Source organism: Pyrgilauda ruficollis, unplaced genomic scaffold, assembly GCF_017590135.1.
Source record: "Pyrgilauda ruficollis isolate IOZ18807 unplaced genomic scaffold, ASM1759013v1 scaffold19, whole genome shotgun sequence".
NCBI classification, from domain to species: domain Eukaryota; kingdom Metazoa; phylum Chordata; class Aves; order Passeriformes; family Passeridae; genus Pyrgilauda; species Pyrgilauda ruficollis.
Window position 1 is genome coordinate 1,724,429 of NW_024518095.1, and position 16,486 is coordinate 1,740,914.

A 16,486-nucleotide genomic window follows, 5' to 3' on the forward strand; every position below is an offset into this window, starting at 1 on the left:
CCTCCTTTGCACTAATGGTATCATCTGCCAAGACCAAAACTGAAAGAATTCTTTGAGAAATTCCCTTAAAATACAGACGAGTACATTGCGTACAAAGATTTCATTCCATTTGCTGACATTTGCAGTCTTTCCTTCTGTGCTTTTTTCACACTACCCTTGACTTCTCAAGCTGCTTTGAACAGGCCATTTTCTGATAAAACCTATTACAGCATGAGTCCTTGTAACATTTTAAGAAAATACAGGGATGAATCATGAAACTAGTGAAAGTAATACTTATCGTACTCTATGGACAAAAGAAATACATTGGTAACAACAATATTTTGTTGCATTTACTGAAATCTTTAGTTTATTTTCGGTCTTAATGGGCAGATGCATTTGCTCTTTTTGCAAACAAAAGAGTATTCAAAACCCGTAACTAGAAACAAATGATCACACACTGTACCTGTATTTCCTGAACTAAGAACAGAAAATCAAATGTTTTTGTCGGCCATGCTTTATAATTGTGCATTCCTGCACATAGAGGCCCTAGCAGGATCCTTCTCAAATGACACAGATGATTATTATTTTCTTCCCAAGGGAAAGTGGTATTACAGCATCAGTATTATCCACTGGTAATGAGGTGCTCACAGATGGAAAGAGGAGGGGTAAGACAGATATAACATGAGTGACTACCCTGTGGCAAATGTTGCTTTAAAAATGTTTTCATAACACTTCAAAGAGTCTGAGTGAAGGGATCACGTGGTAATACTGTCTAACTCTTGCTTTAAACAATAGGGACTTCCAACCCCAATCCTGGATAACCCTGTTAATATTGCTGGTAGTTTCTTTTCTTGGTTCCAAGTACATGATTAAGACACTGATTCAACAAATCAGAGGTGATCACTTCACCAGAAAGCATCATATGATAATGAAAGGCTTCTGAGAGGGAGCTCTCCTCACTTCTGCAGATCTGCTTTCTGTTCCTTTCTTGCTACAGTCTCAACCACCATTGTTAATATCTGCAAAGAGCTCTAAAGAAGAACTCTGTGATGGGGGTTAAGCTTTTTAACAGATGATTGTTAGACGAAAGAAGGGGTGAATGCTGTCAGTGACATGTATTTGCTTTTTGTTCTCAGATGTTATGTGGTGACATTACCTTTTTGTTATGGCCAAGAGAACAGGTGTAGCAGAGTCCCAGACCTTACTGTCTCTTTGAGAAATCCTCCTTGGAGCTTTTGCCTGCCTGAAGACTGAACGTGTTTACTGATTTGCATAATTGTAGGAGCAGTTCTTCTGGTTTCACTAGAGATCTAATATGGAAAATATTTCTGAACTGTTGCCTTTGCTTCTAACAAAAGCAGAAATATAATTAAATTACTTGTAGAGAGAGGTAGTAAAGCACCATTCACTACTTTTTAAATGTGAAACCTTCAATGTGCATAAAAGAATTGTCTCTCTGCACCCAGGTGATACACTAAGTGCTGATATGCTGCTCCTTCACAATTATGGGGTAAGTTTCTCAATTAGACTTGTATATGAAAGGCCTTTTTTCCTTTCCTTTTTTCTTCACTTTTAAATTTTTTTTTGTGTGTGTGTGTATGTGAATGGCCACAATTTCAGTGACATGATTTCTTCTTATTCTGTGCATGCAGATTAATGATAATTTTCCTTTTTAACAGGAAAACAGGGCAGCCAAAATGAATGCAGAAAAGGGAGAACTGCATGGACAAAACCTAGAGAAGGAAATGTGTTTATAACCCCACTAATTCCAGCTCATGAAAAGTTCCTGATCAAAGTCTAAAATCTGTCTCCTACACTGATAGCAAGTGAGGAGTAAGTGGTTTTGTGAATGAGCTACTGCACTAGTAAAACCTTCAAATCTCTCTGCTACTGTTGTAGTGCAGTACGGCCACAACCATTAATCCCTTCTTGGGAGCAGTGATCAGCAGCAGGAAAAAGTGGTATTTTCCAGGGGGAAGGCTCTCTTGTTGGGTGAATTAAAAGATAAGATGCCTAGTAAGAATCTATGCCCAGCATTGTGATGGGAGCTGGGCCAAGGAGGACATACATCAGAGGTGCAATGATCCTTCCTTTGAACCCCATTCTGGAGCAGTGTGCACATTGTTAAATACCTTAAGAAATACAAAGATCAGATGGAGATCACAGTTTCCTCTGCCAGGGAAATGGTTAGAGACATACTTAAAACAGGAGGAAGGGCAGAGAAAGCAAAGCTGTTCACTTTTCTCTGAGGAGTGAGGGAAAACGTGGTTATAATCTTCAAAGAAGTAAAAAGTTACTGCAGAACAAAAGGCAATGTGGTATTGTTAGACATCCAGTGTTGTTAGGATAAGAAGTAATGGGGTTATATTTAAAAAATATATTTAGGCAGGAAGGTTCAGTGGAAAAATGTATTAGGAAATATATTCTCAGGAAAGGTTAGTGAAATATGGAAAATGATTGCCTGAAGATGGTAAAGCTTTTAAAAGCAAGTCTGAGAAATATCTGTCATAAATGCTGTGCAGTCAGTCCTCATAGCATAAAGAGTTCTAAGGCCTCCTCTGAACTTTTTTTTTAAAAAATTTAAATGCTGGGTATTTTTTAGCCTTTTCTATAAAGGCTTTATCCATCAAATTTATTTTTTTCTCTTCATCTATCTTTGTTTAAAAATCAGCCTTGTTCTTAGTATTAAGATTTTTTTTCTCGTGATGATATTTGACTTCTTGTTCATAAAATGAAAAGACATTTTCATAAGGTGCTCTATCAAACAAAACTATCTCTGCTGTTTGAGGATATAAAATTCTTTTTGTGAAGAAAATGCAGATGCTATGTTTTCCATCCACCCATGTTAAAGAGTTACTTAAGCTACAGTAAACTTGCCAGAGACATCAAGATTACAAGTGGACACCTCCTGGATTTATTTGGGGTGCTTGTGGAGCAGAGTGGGGCAGAGTGGACTGAAATGTACACCTGTACCTTTCAGGGTACAGGTATCTGGAGGGTGTCACTTGCTCAAAGTGAGTGGAAACTTCCTTTTACCAGCACTGACTACTTAAGAGACTGATGACATTACAGGTGTGTATAAATGAAGTCAGCTTTGCAGTTTATTTGTGGGATGATAATGAATTATGGTATCTGTCGTGTTATCCAGATGACTTAGCGCAATCATGTCTCACATCATGGTTTATTTCTCATTGTCTTTCAGTGTGCCAATGCTTGATGCATTTGGCATTGATGATGATTTTGTAGTTGGATAATCAAATCAGGCATTACACTTAGTTTTAATGGAATGATTTTGTTGTCCATCTCTTCTTTTTCCTAATTCAGCAAGTAGCCACCATCCTAAATATGTGTCCTTAGGCATGATGAATGCCTGTCTTCTAAGCTTGTCTCTGTCACAGATTTGACTCGCAGCTCTCAGCAAATTGTGTCTTCCTTCTGCTCAAACAGATGTTACTCACCTATATTTCAGCTTTTCCAGACAACATTTGCATCTTATATTTTGCATACAGCCTAGTACAGCAACTGTAATTAAAACTTGGCAGAAGTCAATGTAAAGGCTAAACGATCCAGGGTGCTGCTAATAGTAAAGCCAAAATAGACTTCTCAGAAAAGTAACTGGAGTCCTTCAGTGCATTCTAAAACCAGGGTGACCTCCTTTCTGCAAGTCAGTTTTTACTTCTTCACATTTGTGGGGCATTTCATCACTTGCTTCAGAGACATCAGTTGAAACAATATCCTCAGTACTCTTTTCTTTTACCTCTTTCTTTCCATTTTCTTAGATATTCTCGGACCATATTTCTTTGCACTGTCTGCAACACAAAAGTCCAGCACTGTTTGAGGACAGAGACAGTACTCTTGATTAAATAATTTTATAATGTTATTCACCAGTGAAGAATTTTCAAGCATGTGAAAGAAGAATACCAGATAAAGTGATAAGTGCTTTAGTTATTATTTGCTCTATCAGACAAGTTTGCTCCATTTATTTATTCAGGAGATCCTCTTTGTTCCAGTGTAAAGATTTCACACAACTTGATGGTACTTGAAGGGGAAATCTATTTCTATATGTTTAATATTCCAGAGAGTTCAGGTTCTTATAAAATGTCATAAAATGTCTCCACAGTGCATCAGAGTGTGTGCTTGAAGAAATCTCCCTTTTGTAATACTATCTGTGAGATTCTCAGAAATGGAGAATCCTGGCCAAAATAATTCCAGAGGGACTGAGACAAGCCAAAACTAACATGGTTTAAAAAAAATATCTCTGTAAGCTTACATGAAACTTTTCTAGGAGGGATTTCTTCAGTGAGCATGTGGATAGAATTTTTAAAACTGAAATAAAATGAGCGTCAGTCCCTCAAGCATTTACCCATGTCATTTTCCACGGTCCGTATATGCCAAGAGTGGGATAGTAGTGTACAATATGATGAAGAGCAGCTGGGTCTTCCTTCTCATGAGCAGCTTGTGCCAGATTGCTGTATTCTTTGTCTGCGTGTTTGGGATACAGAGTGAGCTAGATTAGAAGAAATTACACGGAAGCAGCCTGCATAGTTTTGAACACATCTTCAAATCTGAAAAAATATTCTTACATAACCTCTGGTCATTTGCTGTGATGAAATCTAACCTCTTGGTGACTCCCTGAGCTGATTTCCCAGGTGCCTGTCAGGCATTTTGGATCTTGGCAAGAAGTGCTCATCTTATGTTGCCTCAAGTGACATCTGGGAATTAAACTGCCCTCCCTGTTACATTTTATTTCTTTAGGAGGCTTTTGAGAAGCACGAGTAAACCCTTACAGATACCAAAACTTTGCACGGGTGGTTTTATCCCATAGTTTTTTATCCCATAGTTGCTTTGCTCGCAGTTTTTGCGGGCAGACAGCAAAGCAGTCTTGCTAAAGCATCTCCTTTCTGAAGGTCAAAATGCCCTGGGGACTCCCTGAAATCTCTCTGAGCTGGGTAAGCTATGCTTTTTTCTTCATTGAGACTCTTATTTGGGAGGTATTGAAAAGCTCTAGAGTAAAAAGGAGATTTTGCTCCTTTCATAACTTCTTTTTTCCTCTGTTATCTCCTTGGCTTAAACTTAAGATTTTTTTTTTCTGTCAGTTCATGTTTAAGTTTTTGTTACCATCCTCCATATATGCCTTATCAAGCATCACCAACACCATTGTTCTTAGAGCTTTTTTAACCAGCCAGAAAATAAAGAGGTGAGGTTTTGTTCTTTCTTCTATCCTCTCAGTAGCTAAAAACAAAACAAAACAGTGTAGCTGTTTTAAAGATCTTTATTCTATCACCCACAATATTTTTACTACTGTGAGAAAACACAAAAATTCCTGAATTGAGTTTTCTAGTAGACTTCCCAATGATTTTATGATAATGGAGTTGGGACTAAGGTGCCACTGCTCTGCTGTGGGTAAACCATCACCTACTGGCAAAGAGAAAAGAAGTCTAGAGCTCCCCAAGAGCTCTGGACTCCCCAATAGCGTCCCCAAGAAGATTTCTCTCTGCATCTCAGCTAGCAGGTGAAAATACTGACCTGCAAATAACACCTAGTACAGTTATTGTGGGATGGACTAGGCTAACAATGGCTAAAAAAGGAGCAGTCTTTCAAATTTGTAATCAATAAAATGCAGTTGTCTGTCCTAGGAAAGAAAAGGCAGAAGATCAGTACCTCACAGCAGCTCCTAAGGGAGAACAGGGAGGGGGAGCTGCTTGGCCCAAATACAGTCTGGTATATTTGAGCAAGAGAGACCGGGAAGAGAAAGGAGGAAGGAACTTTGATGCAATAGGAAATTTCTGAATTTATCAAGGCAGGTCCTCTGCACAGTCCTGGTGCTGAGGCCTCATATATAGCCTATGCTATTCTTAGAGCGTGCAGCAGAACAATGGTTCCATTCGAAGAAGCTCTTTTATAGCTTGCCAATATAAAGAAGGCTGTGCAAAATGATATGATCATGTAATTGAACACTGTAAATAGATACGCTGACCCAAACGATAGTTTGAAATTAGATCACTTTCCTGCCACATCTAAACTTTGTAGACTTAACAGAATGAGAAAGACTTGATTATTTTTTCTGGATTTATAAATGTTCATGTTACTTATATGTGATTTATGAAATCCAGTGATTTGATGGGACAATGATGGGAACCTTTTTTCTGTTCATTGAAGCAGGAGCTAGATTAATTTAATCCCTTTGCTGGTTTGACTTTAGTGTCTAGTTGTAAAATCAAGATCTGTGTATCCTGCAAAATCTAAACCTCAAGCGTTAAGAATACCTTTCACTTTTTATAACGCTGCCACAGCTCCTCCTATTAATTAGGATAAATTGGATTATTAAAATTGATTCTGTGAAATGCAATAGAACTAGTGGTACAGGCTTGAGTCAGAGAGATACAGCCTGCAAATGCATTTTGAATGGCCACTGCCAAGACAGGAAGCTAATATGAGCACCATGGCTGGCTGGCATGAGCCACAAAGTGTCCTGCCTATGCAAGCCATAGCAGATGCTTGATTCCCTGTATGCTCTGGGAAATGAGCAGCATTGCACTATGGAGGTGTTTTTTTCTAGTTGCCTTCCTAATAGAGCCAGATGTGGCCCCGTGCAACAGCTTCTTGAAGGTATTCCGAACTGCCTTAGAGTCATCTCATTCCAGCTCCTTTTCACTTTCATTCTGAGCAGTGAAACAGGTGCTGAATCTGCACTGATCACACCCTGGTCAGTGGCTGTAGTCACAGCAAGGCACTTGGCATGGTGGGAAGGATTTGCTCCCGGCAATGGATGACACACCGCAGGATGTGGCCCATGCAGAGAGGATGCTGATGGGGACAGAGGCGGCAGGGCCAGAGGTGGTGCCTGGAGCAGCAGGTTCTGCTGTGAGGAGTATTGTGAAGCCTCCTGGTATGCAAAAATTGGGACAAGACTGGTAGTCAAGACAGGGCAAACCTGGTATTTTGGTCTGCAGCTTGACAGCAGAGCAGGGAGTGGTTGAATTGGGCAACATCCCAGAGTTCAGCTGTGTGCCCAGAAAGTAAGATCGCAAAAGGCTAAACAAAGCCAGAGTATGCCAGAAGTAGCAAATGGTCTGCAAAGCAGGCAGGCATTTTCTTTGATTAACTGATGCTGGATTACTGTGTGAGCAAGTAAGAGTGGAGCAGGGTGCCAGATCTTGGGCAAAAGGTAATCTTACACCTGGGAATCCCAGATATCTTGTTGCCCTTTGAGATGTAAAAAGTTTTGAGCCATTCAGATGTCCAGCATGACTTGTGGCACATAGTTAACCCACCAGTGTCCTCTCTGGAGTGGTTTTGATCCAGCCTCATGAACTCAGGCCAGAAGAATGTGTTGTGTCATGGGACCATGATACTTACAGCATTTAGATATTGCATGTCTCAAAAAGTAACCAAGAATGTTGAAGTAATGAGCTTCTAAAACACTACCATACTGACTTTTAATTGCAGAGCATGTGGGAAAATATCAGGTCTGAACTGTAGTAATTTCTAATGGGCTGCTTTTTTCATGTATTTCTGCCATACATTTCCTAATATCTGGGTCTTCTGCTGAATTTAGTTTTGTTTCCATGCCGTAGCCTAAAGCTGTGGGTCAAGCAGCAGGTTGATATTAAACCAAGCTGCATTGTGAAGGCGTTGCATTGGAAGAGGGGAGCCCCTGTATTTGCTAAGGACCAATGAATAACTCCTTCCCGAGGTGATCACACTGGGAGGCTTTTGCAGGGAGATAATTTTTCCTATGTTCAGTTTTGCTGTTGTGTTGGAATTTGTGATAAATGTCATGGTGGTTTCTCTACTTTCACTAGTGATTTAAACCACACGTTTTTAACATCACAGCTAGAAAGAGAAAATGTGAGTGTTGAGGGTTGAGCTGGGAATTGGGCCCCGAAGATGGAGCTGCCTGACTTCAGCGTGTCTGGAGCCTCAGCTGCAAAAAGCTGCTTTGCGTTTGTTTGATTTGCATTGATATATTGTTACATCATATATGTGATACAATAGATTAAAAAAAAAAAAGCCATGTGGCTCTTGTCAAGAAAAAGGGAACTATGCACTTCTAGTAATTATTACCATATGATTCTTGCACTCTTCCTACATATATGGCGAAGCCACTTATATCCTACTGAAACACTATGTTGTTTTTTTTTATCAGAGAGAACAGTTGAAACAACATGTATATTGCCACAATAATTTCAGCTCTTTACATCTGTTACTTTGCCACATCCTGTGTGTGCAGAGGATCTTTAGTCAAGAAAGTGAGTTTCAGATGTGATTGCTTATAATAAGTTAAACAAATTCTCAAGCAAATAGGTTGAGCAAATAATTTTCCTTTTAAATTATTCAAAAACTGATGGTGATAATGCAAAGCAGAGACAGGAACAGTCTTCCATGTGCAATAATTTGACATAGCAAGTTGACCTAGTTGTCTCTTCACACTCAGATCTTATATACCAAATCTTTTCTGAGTGAATTCACGTAGTGCTTGAGTGTGAATCGCCGTATAAAATCTTGTCAGGGACATTTTAAATGCTGTACAGTTTGAGCTAACCTGCTATAATGCCCTGCTCCTTTAACTAGTCCTGTTATTGTCTGCTGCAGTTGTTGACTCAGGGATTTTCTGATGTGGTCTGGGAATGAGTTCTTTTGGACTTTCACATTATCATGTTACAATATATACTACAGATTATTTATACTGGGGGTTAATTACATCATCTGAATGGAATTCATTTTCCATTGTATCTACAAGTTTGCATTTTAAAATAGTACTTTCTCTTATGGAAACTCGGAATGAAATTACATTGATTCTTGAGGAAATGAGCTCTAAATAATGATTCTATGATTCCATGTTTGGCTTTAAACAAACACATTGGATTGGAATAAATAACTGGGAAGTATTTTTCGAGGATGAAATATATCACTTCTGTACTGTAATGGAATATGGAGTCTGTCCAGCTAAATGTAGCAGATAAACAAATAAATTAAAAAGTATTGAGCCTTCTCAAAGGGACAGAGTTGCTAAGTACAACTTATCCGTACTTAGTATAATCTTAACTCTTCTTCCAAGCATTTCCATTTAATTTTAAAATAAAATCTTGAAAAAGTTCCCAGGACCAGTAACTAGAAATATGCAATCTCATTCATGAGAAAAACAAGTGGGAGACAGAACTTCATTGTGTGTATGATTATTTTTCTGATTGGCTGTCAACACATAAATGTGAAAATGGAGGCATTAACTCACAAACCCATTTTTTGTCATGGCTTATTGGTGAATTTAAAACCTTGAAGTTCGTTTTGGGTCAAACAAACATTTCGCTTTTGCCATCAAACAAAGCACCTCATTGACTTGCACAAGACACCGCAGAAAGGAAGGGCTGATCCACAGATGGAGGAGGCAGGGCCTCCCCGGTCACCGCAGTGCCTTTCCCGATGGCCCTCGGGTTACGATGGGATGTGGATGCCCTGCACCAGCTGCCACATTCTGCTGGACTGCTTGGCTGAGGGTGACCCAGCTCTGGGAGAGGGCTGTGCCTGAAGCACAGCGCTTTGGGCGCCCAGCCTCCGCACTTCCTGTCCTCCCTTTGAAAGCAATGTGCAGCGAACACTCTTTAGCTACCAAAAATAAGAGAACTCTCTTCTTCCTCTTCATCCCAAATGACAAACAACGAGGGATCTTTATTTTTTCCTCCCATCTCATAAATCAAACAATCCCTTCCCTCAGATGGCGGCGCAGGGGGAGCCTCAGCAGCCCTGTCTGCTCTGCACAAAAGCCTCTGAAGCGACGCCAGGCCGGGATGCAGCAGGAAGAGCCGGGCCAGTGACCCCTGCGACGGTGTGGCTGTGTGGCTGCCTCTTGGTCTCATATTGGCCACTTGGTGCTGCTTCTGTGACAAGAAAAGGGGTTGCAGCTCTGGTGGGTTGGGGACCGAGGCTGTCCTTGGCAGAGACACCTTTCCAGAATGCAGCCATGCCCTCTGCAGCAGCCAGGCCACGCACAGATGCCTGTGAATGCCCACATTTGGGGCACATTTTCGCTTGACAATAGTGGCCTCGAGGTCTTGCGGAAGAAAGATGTTTTCCATGGCTGTTTTGTATTTCCTCATGAAGATCTGGACTGAACTGGAAATGAGTTAAGTAGATTTGTTTGCTAGGCCTTGGGAAGCTTTGCTGATTGGCCCCCCGTTGTGCTGTTGAAAACTGGGGTGAGCAGGAGGAAGGATTTGTCAAGAGGAAAAAGTCTAAGTCCCCAGGCTCTTAAGTGCGCGTCTGCACACAGAACAAAAGGAAAGAGGGAATTACAAAGCTGTTAATTTGTTAATAATGAAAGGACAGTTGCCAAGGTCTAGTCTGTATTCATGTGCCACGGTTAGCTGCAAAGCAGAAAGGACCAAAAGCAGGGGCTTGATGAGTCCTTTCCACCTCTGTGTTCTCTGGAGGCACCAGGGCTTGCCAGTTCTACCCCCATACAATGCAGTATATCAAGCTATCATTAAAGAAAAGAAAACCACCCCTGATCTACTAGCATGTAAAAGTGGATTTAATATAGGTAACCAGAGGTGTAATGGTGCAAGGTACAGGCAGAGACTGAAAACCAAAGTGTGATATCAGAAAACTGATGAGTGAGAGGACTCTAATTTAATACAAAAATATTGCCTTCAGATCAATAAACAATGTATTTTTTCCTTGGAAAGTAGCATTCTGGGGAACCCAGCATGCCTTTCTTTTTCTTATGCATGAGACTTTTTTGACTCCTGATGTAGGGGAGCAGCAGAAAACACCCTCCTGGGCTGGGGCTAATGGGGGCTAGGAAAATAAGTGCTCAACATATTCTACTGCAGCCAAAGCTATCTTTTGGGTCTGTTTTTTATTTTCAATCTGGGAATGAGGGGGAAGTTCTTGGAGAGTTACCAAACCATTACAGGTGGTTGAAAATATTTAACTCTTCTCTTTTAGTAATAGAAAAACATTTGCACTTTAAAAAAATTGGTTCCAAATCTAGCTGGCTCCCTATAACCATTTAATGAGTTACTCACAAGAGCAGTCTGGGATGTGGGATATACTCCATGAAAACAACTTTTTCCCTTCTTCCCAGGAAGAAATTCCCTGGAGGTACCTGTCACCACTGTGGCCCTATGTGCCCCAATCAGGCAGGACTGAGGGGAAGCTCTCTATCTACCTTGCCCCTCAGAAGTCTTTTCTCTGACAACATATGAGAACCTAAACCCTGCTTTAAGTTAGAGAGGGAGCCATGTCTCTGGGAGGGCAGCAGTGCTTTGATGAGAGGTTTCTCTCCTGACGCCATGCCTGTCCACCCTGTGTTTCATGGCAATCCAGCTCCCAGCCATGAGTTAGTTCTGAGAGCCCGTGTGGGTGTGCAGGGAATGCACATTTGTGGTTTAGTCAGTGCAATGCTGATGGCTAGCGAGGTAAGCGTCCTCCAAAGTTGCTAATAAAGGATGTCCTCCCCCTCCCTCTCTTTGACTGGTGCTGTCAAGACCTGTCTGGGCTATTCCACTGCTCCTCTATTGGTGAGGTGTTCCAGCTTCTTGGTTCAGACTCCTGTAAGTTCTTCAGGCCCAAAACTTGGGCCTAATATGTTTTCCTGGACATAAATCAAAGCAGAGTTAAAAATAATAATAAAAAAGCATAAAAAGCTGTTTGTGTTTTAGAGATACCATATCATTCAGACTTCAAAATACAAATTCTGTTTAAAGTCTTTTTCCCTCCCCTGTGGTTTTAGATTCATTAGTTGCTAGACTTCCTTAGTCTGAGCAACAGTTTTAGTATAGATTAAGAAGGAAAACAGGATCTTGGTTTGCATTATAAATAAGTCTAGATTGTGCATTGACTGCCAGTATATTTTTCTTATTCCATATCTATGTCAGCTTGGGATGAACACTTCGTCATTGTCAAGCCACCTGTGTGACTGCAAAGTGCCGGCTGAATCTGTCAGTGTTGCAAAGAGGAAATGAAGAGACTTTGATCCTCTGAATAGCGTCCCTTATCACCTAAAGATGTTGATTCAGATTAAAATTTGCTATGACTTTCAATATGAAAAATTCGTTAGCTTTTTATCTGCTGCAGTATTACTCTACCAAGGCTGTCATGGCATTGTGTGGACATGATCTGCAGTTATTTCACACTGCCCTTATGTGCTGCAAGGGTTTGTGCTCCCCTGGCCCTACCTTGAATTCAGCATCTTGAGTTCCAGCTCAGCCTGTGCTTTCTTGCCTTGGTTCACCCCTGCCATTTCAGTGGCCACTGACACGTGAAGTGTTGCACTGTTGGCAGTACTGGCTGCCCTTGGGTCCCTAAGGGAAGTATTGTAGAGAATAGTTCCCCAGTGTAAGCAGGAGTAAACATGTTTTTTTTTTTTTTTTTTTTTTTTTTTTTTTTTTTTTTTTTTTTTGTTGTTTTCTCCCATTCTGGAGATGCCTGGATATCCTCATCTTCTGAGCTACTGACTGAGGTCACCTTAGGGATCTCTATATATCTCGTGGTCTGGTGTAGTGATATTTCCCCCAAAGGCTGTGGTTGTGTTCCCTAATCCCACCTGCAATTTTCTCGGTTGGCAGGAGTTTGTGTGGCCAGCTGTATTTGTAACTCTTCTTTGTGCTGTATTAGGTAATCAAGAGAAAACTCATCATGAGACTGCACTGAGAGGATGGCCTTTCTCCTGGCTATGTCCCACTGGACATCTTCAAGGAACTGAATGCTCAGAAAACTATCAGAACCACAACAAAAGCTAAGTGATTTCAATTTTCTTGGGGTCTAGCTTTCCCATATTTGCAATCTGCATGAATAATTGAGCCAGTATAAGAAGCAGGGCAGGGACTTGCACTTTTGGCAGCTGCTCAACTCTACTTGGCTCAACCCTGATGAGAAGCAGAAGTCACATTTGCTAGTAGGCTCTGGCTGCCATTTAATATCTGTTGGTATGTTAGGGATCTGACTCATGTTTGCTTGACAAGCAGCTAAAATGGGTTAAAGTATGTTACTCCCTCAGGCACACATCAGCTCTTTTGCAGCTGGGGTCAGGACGCCACGGTTTTGCTGGCATGCTGCAGGCACAGTATGCTCTGCTCCTGGACAACAACAAAAGTGGGGAGGAGTGAAGGCCTAGAGGGGAAGCACCTCCAGGTGTCACAGACAGATTTGCAAAAGCTTATCTCCCAAAACCCACTGTGGGGTCAGGGACTTGGCATGTCACCAAGCGGGGCAGCGATGTGGGGCAAGTGGCCCAGGCTGGAAGCACCAGGCTTGCTGTCAGCAGCTGCCTCATGGCAGCTCCAACAGCACTGCAAGGACCCTGCACTGGCTTTGAGGGCTGCTTAACTTCTGTATCTCATTTTGCCCAGCAGTGTAATGTGAATGGATAAGTGCACTGGGTCCCTTTCCAGCTTACAGTTCAAGAGTAGTCTTTTTTCTTTGACTATCTCTTCTATCTTCCTATCTCCTCCTCAGCAGCCACTTCTCCAAGAAGTAATAACTCAGATCCTTTAGTTCCTTATCCTAGCCAAATGCTTTGATCAATTTAGTATCTCTCTAAACATTTTCCAACATGTTTCTAGTCTTTCCACCTTGAATGAGCCTCACAGAAAAATGTAAACCATTTTTTGCTTTCAGCAGATTATTTCTTGTTCTTCAGCTCTTCTGTGGTTTTCTTTTCCTTCTTTACTTTTTTTTCCTTTTAAAAATACTTACACCATTTTACATAAAAACTAGACTGACATTTTATTTCTGGCACAGGACGCAACCAAATCCCCACTGCAGTTTCTGTTGGGTTTAGAGCAACAATCTCTGTTTGAAAACTTATAATGCTCCTTACTCTGGATAACTGCTAATACACTCTCCCTCAGTGCTTCTCTTGTCACTTGTAGATGACCACAACTGTGAGACTATTTTGCCTACCTGAGCTCCTAGAGCAGCACTATGAGTCTGGAAAGAAAATTGATGTTGTTGTGACTGCTGGTCAGTATCTGCTACTGCCTCTGTCCACTTGTAATTTGGACTCCAGCAGCCATCATGCTGGTTGTTATTAATGCTCCACTCTGTTTTCAGGCCTGGTTCTGTTGCAAAACACATACAAGGAGAAATATGCAAGGAACATTTAGCTCTGTTAAAATAGACCTGCTGTTTTACTGCTACATTTCTTTTTCTTCTCTACTGGTTTCCCTCTCCTTCATCCTCTTAATGTAGCATATTTGTGGGTGCATATAGTAGTTCATTGCAAAATATACTGGATTTAAAGCAAAACAGAGAAAAACTCCCTGAACTGAAATTGCTTCTTTAAAGCTGCCGCATTAAGTTTGGCCATGATCCACCCTGGAGACTTTCCCTGGCAGAGACTGTGATGCACACATCTCAGTTTGGAATTGCTCTTTCGGACACAGATTCCCGCAAGAATAGCAGGAACATGACAGGCCAAGTCATGCTAGGCAGCAAAGCCCACTGCAGTCCAGTAAAGACAGTCTGTCCATTCACCTCTTATGGACTTTTCCGGGGCTGTCTGCGTGTAAGGGGGCGGGGAAGGGAAAGGGACAAGAGGACAGAAATGTAGTTGGGGTTTTAAATTGTTCTGTTTCTGAAGGATTCAAGTAATAATTGTGAAACTGTTCAAGCTTCCATTATGGAAAATTATTATCTTTCACATGTTCTTTATGCTGTGCTTCACTAAAAACTTGTTTCATTGTTGGACTGTGTTGAACTCTTACTGGAAAAATTCCTGCTTTTCTTTTTCTGGCCTGATCCAGCTGACTTCTAAGCTAAAAGAGATTTGCTAGATTTAGAAGGTAAGTTGTGAGGTTAGAACAAGCAATGCAAAATCGAGTACATGTTCTGAGTGATGCTTAATGATAGGAAAGTGATCTGAAGGCTGAGATCCCTTGCTGGAGCAATGGTATAACTGAGCATGTAGATGTAACCCATTCATTTCTAATTTGGACAACAAAGAGTCTACCCACATCTTACTGTCTGGCTTGGAATGACAAACAGGTGAGCCTGCCCTGCTTCATTTTGCACCAGGACATTGCTGGTTTGCAGGGCCACCTGAAAACTAATGTGTATTTGAGTAGCTCCTCACAGCATGTGCTATGTAAGGGCATATACACTCTGCTGCTATTTAAAGCATCAATACCAAGTTAGTGCCTGAAATACTACCTCTGACCTGGTTGGCAAAACTGATTCAGTTCAGTATAGACAGATTAACATCTCCTTGCTCTGCACTGACTTAGTATTAAGGTCTCTGAGGCAGGAGTTAAGTCAGGGCAAGGTTTTATCCAAAATATTTTGATCCTACTCAATTTAAATGAATTTGTCATTATGTTTTGCTATAGAAAATGAAGGGGACTCAAGTGTTTGCATAATCTCTGTTTGATTTTTTAAATTATTCTTCTTTTTCCCTCTTCTGCTGGGAGTGAAGTATTTATTTCTGTTGCTTAGAAAGCCCAGCCAAAGCTCATCCATATTTCTGATGCTGGATGCAGTCCACGAGCAAATCATGATTCAGTTCTGCATAACATAGAGGGTTTTTCTTTATTTAAAGAATATAGTTTATAGAGTTGCATATGCTAGTGCTTTAAAAGTCCTTCCACTGAGCTCTTTTCTTCATAGTACTCAAATGAGAACACAGTGTTTTCTGTATTGTTTGGAATAGCCTGGGAAACAATGCCTCCCAGTGTGAACAGATCTCCTTCAGTGCACTGGCAAACTCATCTCAGAGGAATGTGGTTATCGACTAACCCATGATTTCTGATAGCAATAGCTAAAAAGAGTGGAAAAGTACTCAGCTCCTTGCAGTCCAATAGCACAGCAGTTTACCGATGCGCATGAGAAAGTCGCTTCTATTTAAAATGGTCATAAATCCTATTGGCTCAAACACAGCATCCTGGCTGCCCAGGGGTGGGGAAACAGCTGTGGACCAAGGTCTCTGGTGGTATAAGCCGGTGTGACTCTGCTGGTTCCAGCAAAACAGTTTCATCTACACAAGTTAGATATTTCATCTTAGTATACATTGCAACACTACTAATTGCAAAAAGAATACTTTGAATTAATTCTTGTGCTTGTGGGAAAACATTCAGATGGAAAATATAATCATCCATTGTTAACATGAGTGTCTGGATTCAATGACTGAAAGTTGGCATTGATTTGTGAAATATAAAATAAGAAACACACAGAACAAATACACTTGCACAGAGACTAATTTTTTTTTTCCCCTTGGGAGAGACTGGAAAGAGAACAGGTTTTGAGCAATTTCTCCAGTGAGTGCAAGGGAGTTAAGGGACTTTAGTTCTTGGAATTCTGTAAAGGTCAGTAACATTTGTCTTTGCCTCAGATTGGATGCTACCCAGATTTTGGGAGGGACCTCTTCTGCTTCCACCCCACATTCTGGCGAAAGGCATGCCAGCAAATGTCTCACCATGGATGAGGCACGGGTGGGCAGAGGGGAGCTCACTCTTGTCTCTAGGCCCCTGCTTCATTGTGGTGGGCCAAGGCTTCCTTCCTCCATCTGCTG

The 16,486-nt window shown here is 41.1% G+C and overlaps 1 long non-coding RNA gene across 6 annotated transcripts in view; it reads left to right on the plus strand.

The window, feature by feature from the left end:
* Nucleotides 1-4,800: 4,800 nt before the first annotated feature.
* The window catches only part of LOC121352520, a 160,608-nt gene continuing 148,922 nt past the window's right edge, over nucleotides 4,801-16,486 (plus strand). For all 6 annotated transcript variants that reach the window (XR_005954946.1, XR_005954943.1, XR_005954944.1 and 3 more), the window contains exons 1-2: nucleotides 4,801-4,928; nucleotides 12,598-14,765. This is a non-coding gene — a long non-coding RNA (uncharacterized LOC121352520). The remainder of the gene's footprint in view (nucleotides 4,929-12,597; nucleotides 14,766-16,486) is intronic.